Source organism: Pseudopipra pipra, chromosome 2, assembly GCF_036250125.1.
Source record: "Pseudopipra pipra isolate bDixPip1 chromosome 2, bDixPip1.hap1, whole genome shotgun sequence".
NCBI classification, from domain to species: domain Eukaryota; kingdom Metazoa; phylum Chordata; class Aves; order Passeriformes; family Pipridae; genus Pseudopipra; species Pseudopipra pipra.
The window spans coordinates 23,388,551-23,401,386 of record NC_087550.1 but is presented as its reverse complement, the minus strand read 5'-3'; the positions used below and the strand labels follow the sequence as shown (position 1 = coordinate 23,401,386).

Genomic DNA, 12,836 nt, shown 5'->3' with positions numbered 1-12,836 from the left:
AAAGATTACTTCCCGTGTCCTTGGAGCAACATGTCTTTTTACAAACCCCAAAAGATGACTGACTCCTTGTCTGTCAAATATTGCTAACTGATATTAAGCTTGTAATTCACAGTAACTCTAGATCCTTTTCTGAAAACTGCTCAGTTATCACTGTTTTGTATTTGTGTCATTAATAATTTCTGCCCAGGACTACATTATCTGTAGTCCTGTTGAATCTTATCCAGTACCTCTAGACAATTTCTTTTATTTGCCAAGGTAGTTTTGAATTTTATTTAGTCACTCAGTGCCCTCCTAGGTTGATTTGTCTGCAGGTTTAATAAACATGTTTTCCATCACCTAGGTTATTAATAAAAAGTCAAATAGAAAAAAACTCGGGGCAGAAACCCAGTTGATGCATTCTTGTATTTTGGTAATTACTATGTGTTCCCTTATCCAAAACAGTTTTCCATCTCTGCGATACCATGGATATGCTTGTTTTGTTCCTAGCTTGCATATAAGAATATTATATAAGATGTCAAAGGCCAAAATAAAGTCAAAGTACATGACGTTTGCTTTCTACAAGGTTTCTTTTCCTGTTGAGAAGGAAATTAGTCTGTTTTGGCATGATTTGTTCTCAAAATCAATGTTGAGTACTATTTGTCTTTTATACTTAGGTGCTTAAAAGCTGGTTTGAGTCATTGTTCAATAGTTTTTCTGGGAATTAAGCTTAAATCGTGGTCTGGAATTCCCCCATTCTTTATTTTTTCTCTCTCTTTTCATAGTAGGTACTAGATTTATTCTTTGAGTCTTTTCTTACCTTCTGCAAAGTCTCAAAGTCTGTTTCAGGCAGTTCTTTAAGGAGACCAGGATGAGTTCATATATAAATGACTTGAAAAATATTTAACTTAGCTAAGTACTTTCTAATTTGTTTGCCATTTCTTCTGGAGTAAGACCATACCATACCCCTCTTCATGAGTATTAAGTGAATTATCCATGTCTCTCAGCTTGAAATTTTGAATGAATGGTGGTACAAAAAAGGTGTTAAGCACTTCAGCCTACTCACATCATCTGTCAGTTGAACTTCCTCTGCATTGATTAACAGAGCCACATTTTTCCTCATCTACCTAAATGTACCAATAGAATGGTTTCGTGCTATTCTTGACATTCCTTGTTAATTTTGTCCTTTGTGCTTTGAACCATTATGATTTTGTCTCTACATGTTTATGTCATTTTTGTACTTACATATTCTGATATCCTTCTGTTTTCTTCAGGATTTTTTTTCTATCTTGATAGTAGTAAAGACCTCATTCTTTAATGCTGCTAAAACTCTACTATTCTTGTTCTTTCCTCTTTATTGGCATAGCTTGTGCTTTTATTATTATAATTGCTTGGAAGAACAGTTATACCTCTTTATCTTCTTTATCCCTGTAGACTCTCAGGGACTTTTACCTACTAGTTCTTAAAGATCATTGAGATCTACATTCTGGAACTCCATTGTTTTTACTTTGCTTTTATCCCTCTTCCTTTTCCAAAGAATTTTGAACTTCATTACTCTGTCTTGCACTCTCACCTACTGAAGTCTGTTCATCCACACAGACTAGAGCCCAATCTGGAAATAATGTCCCTTTGGTCTCTTATTTACTTTTTGAATTTAAAAAAAAAAAAGAGTCCCATGTGCATTGCATGACAATGCTGGAAAGCTGAGATCTGCTGTGTTCTTTTCTCCACAGAATATGCATAATTAATTCCCATCTTCACCAACTTTTTCATGCAAATGCTTTGTCTTACTTCTCGAACTGTTTTCAAAATCACATTCATCTCCTGATTTGGTAGTTTGTGGTAGTTCTTGATCATGGCAGAATTAGTTACTTTTGCCTTTAAGCAAAAGCTACCTACTGTAGCTTTCAGTAGGTTTGATGCTCTGTACATTTTGGGCCTCAGAGCATGTTTTGTGCAGTCTGTTTTGCAAGGCAACCCTCCTTTCCTGTCTTTTTTCCTCTTTCATATACCTCTCACAAAGGTTATATATTTGAAGTGGTTTATAGTATCAATATATTATGCTTCTTTTCTTATATTTCTGGTTTCCATTTAATTTTTAAACAACTCCCCCCCTTCTTTTCTTCTTTTTAAAAATTACTACTTCCTCTTAACTTGGAAGTTCCTTGTGGCAAGGGTTTGTGTTTTCTCATGTCAGCTATATCTTAATAGACTTGCTGTTCTCTCAGTTTTCCTCAGACATAATTTTCTTGGTAGCGTTTTTGGAAGTTTTGCAGATCATTGCCATTACAACTATATGGTTCCCTATAATTTTCCTCTAAAATTAACCCTTTTTATCCTGTTTCTGCCTCAGCTTTGTGTGGGTCTTCCCTATTGAGTAACTTTGTTCATGCTCGTTTTTTGTTTCCGCCTGTTGTGAACCAGATGAAGGTTGAATGCTGCTTCCCAAACTTTAATTAATTAATAGCCACTTTAGAGCATTTGAACCCTACATACAAAGGCAATGACAGATTTCTGTCATCCTGAATCTGTCGTATTGCCACCAATGTTTGGAGACTTGTATGGAAGGAAATCTTCCATGCATGTGGATATGCAGTGGTCCTTGTTTAGTACTGGGAGAATTGGAAGGACATCTGAATGCGAATCTGTAAGGTTTTAGTTTTCGTTTTGTGGGTTGGTTGGTTTGGTTTTAATACCAAATAATTGGAAAATTCCATAGAAGATATGCACAACCTAATTGCTTACATTAATTCCTTTAGAGACCAGCCATTATAAATGATGTTTGGGTACAGGTTACTTAACTTTAGTCATCATCAAGGAAAACGCGTCAAGGCAGCTATTTAGTCTCCCTCTGTTATCAGTGGAGAGGAGGAGAAATACCTCTAGAGAGCTATTCATCCTAAATATATTACAGTTTTAGGATGGGATTAATGGCTCTCTGGAGATGATTACAGTGGCTTCAGTTTGATATCTAACTTTCAGGAAGATAATAGTTAGATTATATGCATCTTAGTCCTTGACCTGATCAGATTTATCTGAAGAATATTTCTACAGTCCAGACAGACAACGCAGAAAACTACCGTGCTTTGTCTTATTTTGTAGAAATGTTGTATGTTAGAATTTTCCAGAGTTTGAAAGAGTATTTGTATTTACTTTAAAATATTGTATATATTTGTATTCATTTTAAAATATTTCCTTTTTTAAACACTGCTTTGTCTTCTTTGATTGTAACTTGCTACTTAACTTGGTTTGTGGTGAAGAAACTGTTGGGATTCTTGGTTCTGTGTGGTCTCTTTTCTATGGGTTATGTCCTTTGAGACTTTCCTTCAGCCGTTTGCTCTTCAGTGTTGCAGGTAAATACTGTTCCATGTTACCTTCCTCACAGGTGACATGAAGACTAATTAAACACAGGTTCAAGTATATTAAACTCTTGTCTCTGAGTTATTATTTTTAGGTGAATATTTGTACTTGTATTTCAGAGCATTTCATGATGCAGCCACTAAAAATAAGTGATCCTGGACAACAGATTAGACATATTTGTTGTTTTTTGAGGAAGAGCTAATGTCATTTTGGTGTTGCACATTTCCCTTTTCATCTCTGTACAGCCGTAAGGTGTCCATGACACTATTATTCTGGCCACTCTGTTGCCAAAAAGTTGTCAAGAAATTAGTGGAGAATTCAGAGAAGAGCAACAGAAGTTAAGAGGCTGAAGAGATTGAAATATGAGCAAAGATTACAAGATTTTAATATGTACAGTTTGGACTAAATGATGACTAAGACATATGATAACAATCTACAAGTATTTGAAGGGTGTAAAATATTAAGACAAAAAAGGAATTATTTTAAGATGTTCAAAGGGGTAAAACTCAGCAGGAAAAATTTCAGTGTGAATCATAAAAACTTCCTGAGACTTGCACGTGCTGAAGTCACGGAGTGTGTTGTGCAAGAGAATGGTAAAAAGTCTTAAGTTTCACACAGCCCAGAGATCACACACATGGGTGCACAAAAAAGCTCACTGCTCTGGTCCCATCCATTTCCAAGCAGCTACCTAGACCAAGTGGTGCTTCAGCAGTGGCTTTTGGACTCTGTGCAGCCCAGCTGGGCAGACACATTCACCTGTGTCCCAGACTGGCCAAGGGCTCCTGCAGAATGAGCTATAGCTTGGAGGGTTCATTCTGGTGGCAGCAAACTGCCTTCAGCTGCTGTTTTTATGGAGAAACCCTTTTCTATCATGTGACTGTACATGCACCCATCCATTTGATAAGCATAGGCAGAATCAAACTGTCACCAGCAGAATATAAGCAGAAGATTCAGTGTAATGATGAGTAGCATTTTGGAATATCCCAGCAAAGGATTTATATGACATGGTATGTGTTTTCTTTTTCCTTTTACCCTCTTCTTTCACCTCTGTAAGTTGGTGCGATCACATTAAAAGCTCTTTTCTTGTAGACTTTTCCCCCACGACTTAAGTCATTGACACATATTTATTCCTTCTGATAAAGGCTGCAGATTTACACTGTGTGTTTAGTTTAGTTAGGAGGTTCTAGTGAATTGTAGTGGACTAGTTTAAGTCTAAAAATATTTAACTGTCATGACCACTGTTTAATCAGGATGGTATTTTTGCTTGATAGGGAAGCCTTTACTGTTTACAGCTGGTTTTACACTCGTGATAGATACAGACAGAAGGAGTGAGGACTACAGTTCTTGCTCCCCCCCTGCCCTCTGTTCCTCATTTTTATTTTCTTGTGTGCAAAACCATCATGCATGCCAGCTTGGGAAGCTGGCATCCCTCCTGTTAAGACCAAACTTGCTCTCTGTTGCAGTATAAATAGTGCTTGCTTCCAGCTTCAGAGCAGTACCCAGTGTTGCATGCGTACAGTTTCTCACTGAGAAGCAGTAGCTGTATTAAACAGGTTTCCGTTTATGAAAGGGTTTTGTGTTTCTGGCTTTGAATTCACTGGACAACTCTGAGCACACATCTGGGGATAGGCCTTTAAGCTTATGTGATATTAGGTTACTGGAATATTTCAGTTCTGAAGTGGCTCAATAAGAAGGTCCCACTTCACTGGTATGTACAGGAGAAAGCAAACCAAATGCCATTCTTTATAGTACTCCAGATACAAAGCTGGGAGCACACCCAACTTTGGTAATCCTGCATTATCTTTAATCTGCTGGAAACGGAGGGGGAAATTGCACCAGGTGAACCAGATAGGTTTTGAAATGTCATTTAGTCTTCTAGGCTGGGGCTTTTGATTTCATAAAAGCACCTTGTTCTGCTTTGTAACAGCACCTGACTGGGCAAAACGGGAGACTGTTTTGTCAGACCGAGGCCACAGAGGAAGGCTGAAGGGATGGGCCATTTTTGATTACAGAAGAGATTACTTCAGCAAAACCACTACAGTCTTTGCTGACAGCACGTGAGGTTTTGCTGTGACCTATTTAGTCAGCCTGCTATTGAAAAATGTCTTCTTAAAGTTACATGATAGAAAGCAGTTTGCTGTTTTCCTTAGACTCACTAGAACTGTTATGTTCACAATTGAAAATGCTGGGCTGTCTGCCCCAGTCATACTCTTGGGAAGAGCCTTTCCCATCCTTAGCTATCTGGCACATGTGGGCCAGCTACAATCTAAACCCTGAAGAATAAGAATTATTTTATCCCTCTGTCTGTTGTTTCATTTTCTGAGTGTGGATGATCCGCTTCTGCACCATCAGCCGTTGTTTAGCTTCAGCCTGGATGCGCCAGAGCAAGTGTTGCCGAGAGGGATGCTGGGTTTTGGGGTTATGCTGTGTTGCTACAGATCATGTCACCTCAGTGGGTAAACAGTCCAAAAATAAAACCAACGAATGATACAAAAAGGAATCCAGTTGTATTTTTATATCTCACTAAGTTTCGCTCCTCCTTCTGGTTTTATTGGCAGAGGTATCAGGGGAGTGTATTGTATATCTGCATCTGAGAAGAGGTGAAAAGTTTTGCAGTGGCTGTCTGGGTGAACACCTCTTTTTTTTTTTTTTTTTTCCTATGGAGATTAAATGGGAAGGGGTTTAGGATCTCCCACACCTGTCTCATTTGAGGAAATGCTTATTTTATCATGTATAGAAAACAGCGGCTGATTTAAGATTTGTTACTAGTAGCTTGCCCAGGAGTTCTTTATTTAGTTACTCCGCTTAAAGAGCTGCTGTCCCAAGCTGTCATTTAACAGAGAGGATTGCTTAATATTGCTGTGAGCTAAAGGTGTAGGTGGGTGGACTGTCTTTTGAACCCTGAACTTTCTCTGTGTGGTAGTGACAGACAAGTAGGAGTGGAAAAAAGGTGAGATTCCACCAACACAGGCTTTGGGGTCAACACATGGTCTGTCCCCAGAGCTCTGCATGACCTTTATTTATGAGTGCAGAATACTGGCTACAGGAACCTGTCCTGTTCAGTCTCCATGATTCAATGTGAGATTAATAGCTATTCAATACTTATCTTCTGTTATTTTGGGGTGTCCTTGAATGCTATTTCTTCCATTCCAGGAGATAGCTACGACTAGCTAAGGCTGGATAATTTTGTTGCAACTCGACCTGCATTCTGCATCCAAATACCTTGTGCAGCCCAAGTCAAGAAGGAAAGAATACTGCACGCCTTTGGTTTTAGTACACCTGGATCCACTGAGCATTTCCTTACTTACCATGGTTTTGTTGTTGTAGTTTTTCCCTAGCCTTGTGCTGGGGTCCTCCAGCATGCTCAACACCTGTGTGGTTAATGTTTTTTCTGGAAGTGAATGATGTCTGCCAAGATAGTTAAGGCCCTATCCTGGATATATTTCCATGTCACATTTAAGTTCATGCTCAGATTATGGTCCAGTCAGCTTTTGTTGCTTTTAAAATGGAATGGAGAACCTTTGTCTTAGGTTCATCTGTAGTAAATGTTTTACCTCTGGCAGATTTCGATCTTGAAAAAAGTTGTTTTTTCAGGCAGTAGCAATGGGTTTGATAGAATGGGAGTTATTATGACTCTCTTTATAGCCATAATCCTGTGCTGTAAGAATTCTGTTTGTCTCATGTCCCCTACTTATGATTTTTGTGTAGTTATTTATACCATGCTTACTAGATCTGGGATGCATGTGGTAAGGGGCATGACTCCCTAGTGTGGATCTGCAGACATGATGATGCATGGAAAACATTAGTTAGTATTTAATGGACTTCTTCCTATATTCAGTATGAAGACTTTGCTGAGAATATGAGCCTTGGCAAGTAGAAGTATCAGGGTTCTTTTCTTTTTTTTTTCTTTTTTCTTTTTTCTTTTAATACTCAAAGCACTGAACTTAAACACACTTGAACTCAGTAGCTAGAGAAAAACATGTGATTTTCCTACAGTAATTTCTGTAAGCTGATATTGTAAAATGGCCTTGCAAAGGACAACAAATGAGGTATTCCCAGGGAAAGTGTTAAAAACCCTCCCATAATTACAGAAATCCTTTAGTGTGTGCAAGTTGTGACTATTCTTTCTCTGCAAAACCAGTGTTTCTGTCACTTCACTAAAGGTGTCTTTGTACAATAGACAAAGACATATAAGGAAAACAAAACAAAACACATTGCAGTGTTTTGCAAGAGAGTATTTTCTTTGTTCCAACTAATCTATATTGTTAATTCTAAAATGAAATAGAATATTTTTCTAAAAACCTAGTATGCAGCTCATGCATTTCTGTGGAATGTCCTTAACTATTCACTGACTCACTCCCTATTCATTTATAGCTAATATATTGCACTTTTATTGTGGTTTCTAAAGTATGGAGGTTATGTGAGTCAGAGGCAATTTAGAATAGAGATTATCTTTAAATAATCAAAACCATACTTTGCCAAAAATACTAAAAAAAAAGGAAAGAAAGCATTCAGTGTTCTCAAAATATCAAGTGCTTTCTAAAAAGACCTTTTTTTTCAATAAATAAGGGGGAAGAAATGTTATGTAAACCTAAGTGTTTAGCAGACATCTGTTTACTTCCTCCAAGGAGACAAGGGGTTTTAAGATTTTCTGAGCTCATGAGAAAGGCACATCCTTGAGTTCTTTCACCAAGGATGTGATGGAAACATTTTTACTTGAAAATTTTCAATCAGAAGGCATAAGGTTAGAGGTGGCATGAATGATAACTTTCTTTGAGATTTTAATCAAGGACATTTTAGAGACTGTAGGTGTTTGGACCTCTCCTTCAAAAAAGGGGGGAAAATCCACAACGAAATACCCCTCTGCCTACCCTTTTTTTTTTTTTTTTTAATTCTTCCTTTTCCTTCTTAAACTGATTCTGCTTCTCATAAAGTTTTTCATCAATGATTCAGTGTTAGTAAGGGCAATTGTTAGTTTTTTTGCTGTGACTTTGAAGTTCCTTTGTTGTGACAGCTGTTAGGCTGGCATTTCCTGGACATCAGTGGGATATGATGATAGCTTGCCTGCTTCCCTTCTTTCTGATGGATTTTCTCAGAATGGATAGCAAACTGGCAGACTGAGATTCCTATATTAAAAAGCAGAAGGTGGATCGTAGTGGGCTAGAGTTGAGAGAAAGACGGAGATCCAGAGAATTATCTTCTGTTTCGTAACATAATCAGCAATGTGATTTATAGACAGAATCAAAAAGATCTCAGAGTTAGGAACACATATTCATCCTCCTGCTTCCACCCTCCATCCCTCCACCCCCCCTTACTTTTTCTTTAAGAGTTTGGTGCAGCAACAAATGGTGCTGGCCTGTCAACCTGATGCCAGCCTAAGTAGAAGCCACATTATAATAAATACATATTTTCACTATCAAAAGATAACATACTGTTGGCTTAAAAAAAAATCCCAAACAGCCTTGCACAGAAGGGTTTTCAACAGTATATTAAGCCTCATATTTTTCAATTACAGCAGGGCTTTTTTTCCTCTGCTGATCTTTTTTTAATAACCCAAGGAGCAAATATGTCTTGGGTTTGAGCTTTAATCTAGTGGTTTGTGTACTCTGATGACCTCCTAATCACACTCTCCATGACATGTCAATCTACTGCTATGGAAAGTGGGTGATTTGGGCTGTCATGAAAGTGTTGATATGCTCATATATCCTGTGCACTTAGGACAGAAGAGTTCAAAGAAATGCATTAACCAAAGGAATCAAGTGTTATGGGAACCCATAATTCAACTATTGAGTGTCCCTTTCCCAGTTCATGAGTGGTTCTTTATCTGTGTTGTGACTTTAAATGTGAGCACCAGGTGTGAAGATTTCTGTTTATTTTTATTTAAGCAAAAACAAACACAAAAGATTTCAGAGCTGATGCAGATGATGAAATGTAAAGAAGTGAGATGTGTTTAGTAAATAGTCAGGGTGCATATGTCTAAACAAGGAAGGGGATTGTAGAATGTGGTTTTAGTTTACAATGCTCTCCTTTCATAACTGTATAACCATCTGCCTGTGGCATGTTCCTTAAAATCTGGTGAGCTTACACTTCAGACTGTAGCCTTCAACATTACCCTGGTGTTTCCTTTGCTGTGCTGGTGGAACTGTCGAGATTGCAAGGTAAATGCTGTCAACATCTACAGTCTCATAAAAACTGAAAGATAGGAGTGACCTTTGTTATCAAATGGAGACTGGTCTAGTATGCAATTTGAGAGGCATGATGTGAATGTGAGTCTGAGGGCGAGGATCTACTCCCCTTGGTACAAATAGGACTTCCTCTCTGGTCTTAGATGCATTGCCCAACTGTTCTGCCTGGAATTTCCCATCCATGGTGTGTAGATAATGACACTTGTCTCCCTGCTGAAGTTTACGACAGTTAGTTAAAGTTTGTAAAGTTCAGTGAAAATGCAAAGTGTTGTTAAAAAACCCCCAAACATATATATATAAAAATTATGTGTCACCAGTTAATTGAAGACTGTCAAAGCAAACACTTTCACCTTCATAATCCAGCACCTTTTATGCTATTGATTAGTGAGTCATACATAGGTTTATGACATTGTGGAATTGTCCTTGTTTGAGGAAGGCATGGTCCAACAACTAAAACATACTTTTCTTTTTTTTCTTTGAGAAACAACATCATCATTTAAAAGTTATTACTGAGTCTTTCTTCTGAAATATTTTACAAAGGTTTTTCTTTGGCCGTTCAGTGTCAGCAAGAGTTAAGAGATGTAAATGGAGGCTGCATCTCAATCCATCCTTGGCTTGCTAGAAATCCAGAGCAAGTTAATTTGGCTGCTGCGCACTGAGTTTTGACAGATCTTGTTGGATCTGCCCAGTGCTCTACTGAATATTGTGGTGAAGGAAGCACAAAACTTGTCCATGGATACAGACTTGAGGCCTTAAAATTGCTGTTCCACTTTTCTTGTCCATAAATCGGTTACAAGGATGAGAGGAGATTCAGATCTGATGCACTTGTAAAAGATGCAAACATACAGTGTTTTTAATCATTTGCATGCCTCAGTGAATATATGATGGTAGTTTAAAGATTGGTGAAGGTTTCTTTTTGATGCATGGTCTTGCATAAAGGGTTAAAAGATCAGGAAGGCCAAACTCAGGTTAGCGGTTCTCATGGTTTTGTGGGGGGTTTTTTGTTGTTGTTGAGATTTTTTTTTTTTTTAGCTTTTTGTTTTGTTTTGGGGTTGGTTTTTTTGTGTTGTTTTTCTTGTGGGCTTTTTCGGGGGGGGGGGTATATTTTATCTAATTTTATTTTAGATACTTTTTGAAGAAAAGGAAGTTGAAGTTCTTTGCCTGGCTGTTCTTGAGTTGTGGTGTAGATGCTTTGAGGGTATAAACCACAGAGGAAGTTGGGATAAAATAGCTACTTAAAAAGAGATTAAGGGATTTACTTCAGTGCCTCTATGGGCTGTGATTTAAAGGGAGAAGAACCTAATTTTTCATATTACAGCTACTTTTATTAACTACAGGTTTTAACTTTTTGGAAAGGTTCTCACATCTTTCTATCAGCCAACTTTGGGAGTTAATCCAGGGCAGTCAACAGAACTGTATGTTGCACTTGATTTCTTGGTAATTTTAAAAGCTTTTCAGTGTCTAATCTGTCCAGTGTAACCCCTAGTCTTTTGCCACAGATGGTATTGATCAGCAAGAATAAGAGATAACTATACTTAAACTCCGTTTTCCAGAGGTAAAAAAAAAATAAAAATTAAAGTTGGGATGTGGAGGGAAGAAGGCATTACATAAGCCAGAACTGAGTACAGAATGATGACTCCAGATCAAAATACTTGAAACTTCTTGTGGTTAGTGATTTTTTTTCCCTGGGACAGGAGCTGAACTTTGTCTTCCAACTTGCTTTGCCAGTGATGATCAGCGGGGACAGAGATTTGTCAATCTTTGAGTTTGCTGATACCCTCAGAATTTTAGAACCACAGTACTCAATATTTTTGTAGTAGTTCCTTACTGGAAACTGGTTTCTATCTGAGAAATAAATTAGGGATGGCATGACATTGGGCAGTAGAGACAGAAAGCTCAATGCTGTTATCACTTTAGTAAACAGAAGGGTTTTTCAGTAGTGCTAGAAGAACAAAATTATATGCCAGGTAGTTGATGTTTGCATTTGAAAGGGTTTTCTCATTGGTTCTTGTGTGAAAACACCTTGAACCTCCTTAAATTTTCTGCTACAAAAGCTTGACTTTAGAATTGTTTTCCATTTGTACACATTTATTTTGTCTTTTTCAAATGTCAGCTCAGTTTTTCAATAGGAGATTCAATCATGCCTGAAGTTCTTAAAATCCATTTTCGGTAGTGGATCATCCGTTACGAGATAATGCCATCTGCATTTTTTTTCAGGCTTGATTTGTCTTAGGATCAGAAATACCCAAAGTCACTTTCGAAAATGAGTTGTAGATGCCAAAGTAACTTCAGCCAAAGTTTGAAAATTGTATGCTGTGGCTGATTTGTTCTCCCGAATGGAAGAGGGCCAGGAGGTGAGTTTAAGCACCTGACTCTTGATCATCTATGCCGTTCATGCGTTAGCTTTCCCTATGACTCCGCACTGCATTTTCTCAAGTGGTTCTGTTCAAGACAAGTCTGCTGTAGAGACATTTAGCTCTGAGCAGTGGGGATATGAGCTAGGCCCTGCCTCGTTGGTTTAGGAGTTCAGATTGCTCTCAGGTTTGAAACATAATGTCGCTGTAGAAACATTGTGTGGCAGGGAGCCAACTGCCTGAGGCAAAAAAGACAGATTCAATAAGAATGGGGTAGATGGGGTTGATTACATTAAAGATCCTGTTGAAATGGAATAGTAGTTCTTTTCTTTGCCATATGAGAACTGAGAATTGCCTGTGCCATGCACTGTTTGAGGGTGTGTTCTTTCATTGAGAAGGCAGAACAGCAGCAGATCTCATGGACTTGAAAGGTGTCTGTGACTACATTGACTTTGATGTTATTGAGGCACTCTACTACCATTTTGGGATTCTCAACTGAAGTTAAATGAAGACTTGAGGACTTCTCTGCTTGCTGTAGAGGGTATACTGTGCGAGTGAGTTTGTGAGCAAATGGAAGCTCTACTGTCCCCTGTAGACTCTGCTTCCAGCATTAGTCAGGACAAAGTATGTGGTTAAATAATCAGATATGTGCTGTCAGCCTCCCTCCATTATCTGTGATGATTTATGCTTGCTGAAAATCTACTTGGTAAGACTGAATCAAAATGTGAGGTTTCTTTGCTGGCCCATATGCATCATTTCTGTTAAAATGCTTTTGGGCTACTTTTTGTCTTGCCTGGGAAAGGGGAAAGAGAACTTGATTGATCCTGTGAACATGGTTGCTTTCTTTCATCCTTGACATATTTCTATTTCTTAGACTAGGTGGAATGTTCTTTAGTGGATTCCTGTGGAAGGCATTCAACGGTAAAAGTGTTTTCTTTCTTGGGAAATGTTTAATAAACAT

At 38.0% G+C, this 12,836-nt stretch overlaps 1 protein-coding gene across 23 annotated transcripts in view; it reads left to right on the top strand.

Moving 5' to 3' along the window:
- ZBTB20 (zinc finger and BTB domain containing 20) overlaps nucleotides 1-12,836 on the top strand; it is a 530,641-nt gene that overhangs the window by 49,764 nt on the left and 468,041 nt on the right. Inside the window, exon 1 of one of the 23 annotated variants that reach the window (XR_010428063.1) lies at nucleotides 7,742-11,875. The exons of the other annotated variants lie outside the window; for them this stretch is intronic. The gene's annotated coding sequence lies outside the window, so the exon portion shown is untranslated. Of the gene's footprint in view, nucleotides 1-7,741; nucleotides 11,876-12,836 lie in introns of those variants that run through there. 23 annotated transcript variants of the gene reach the window in all.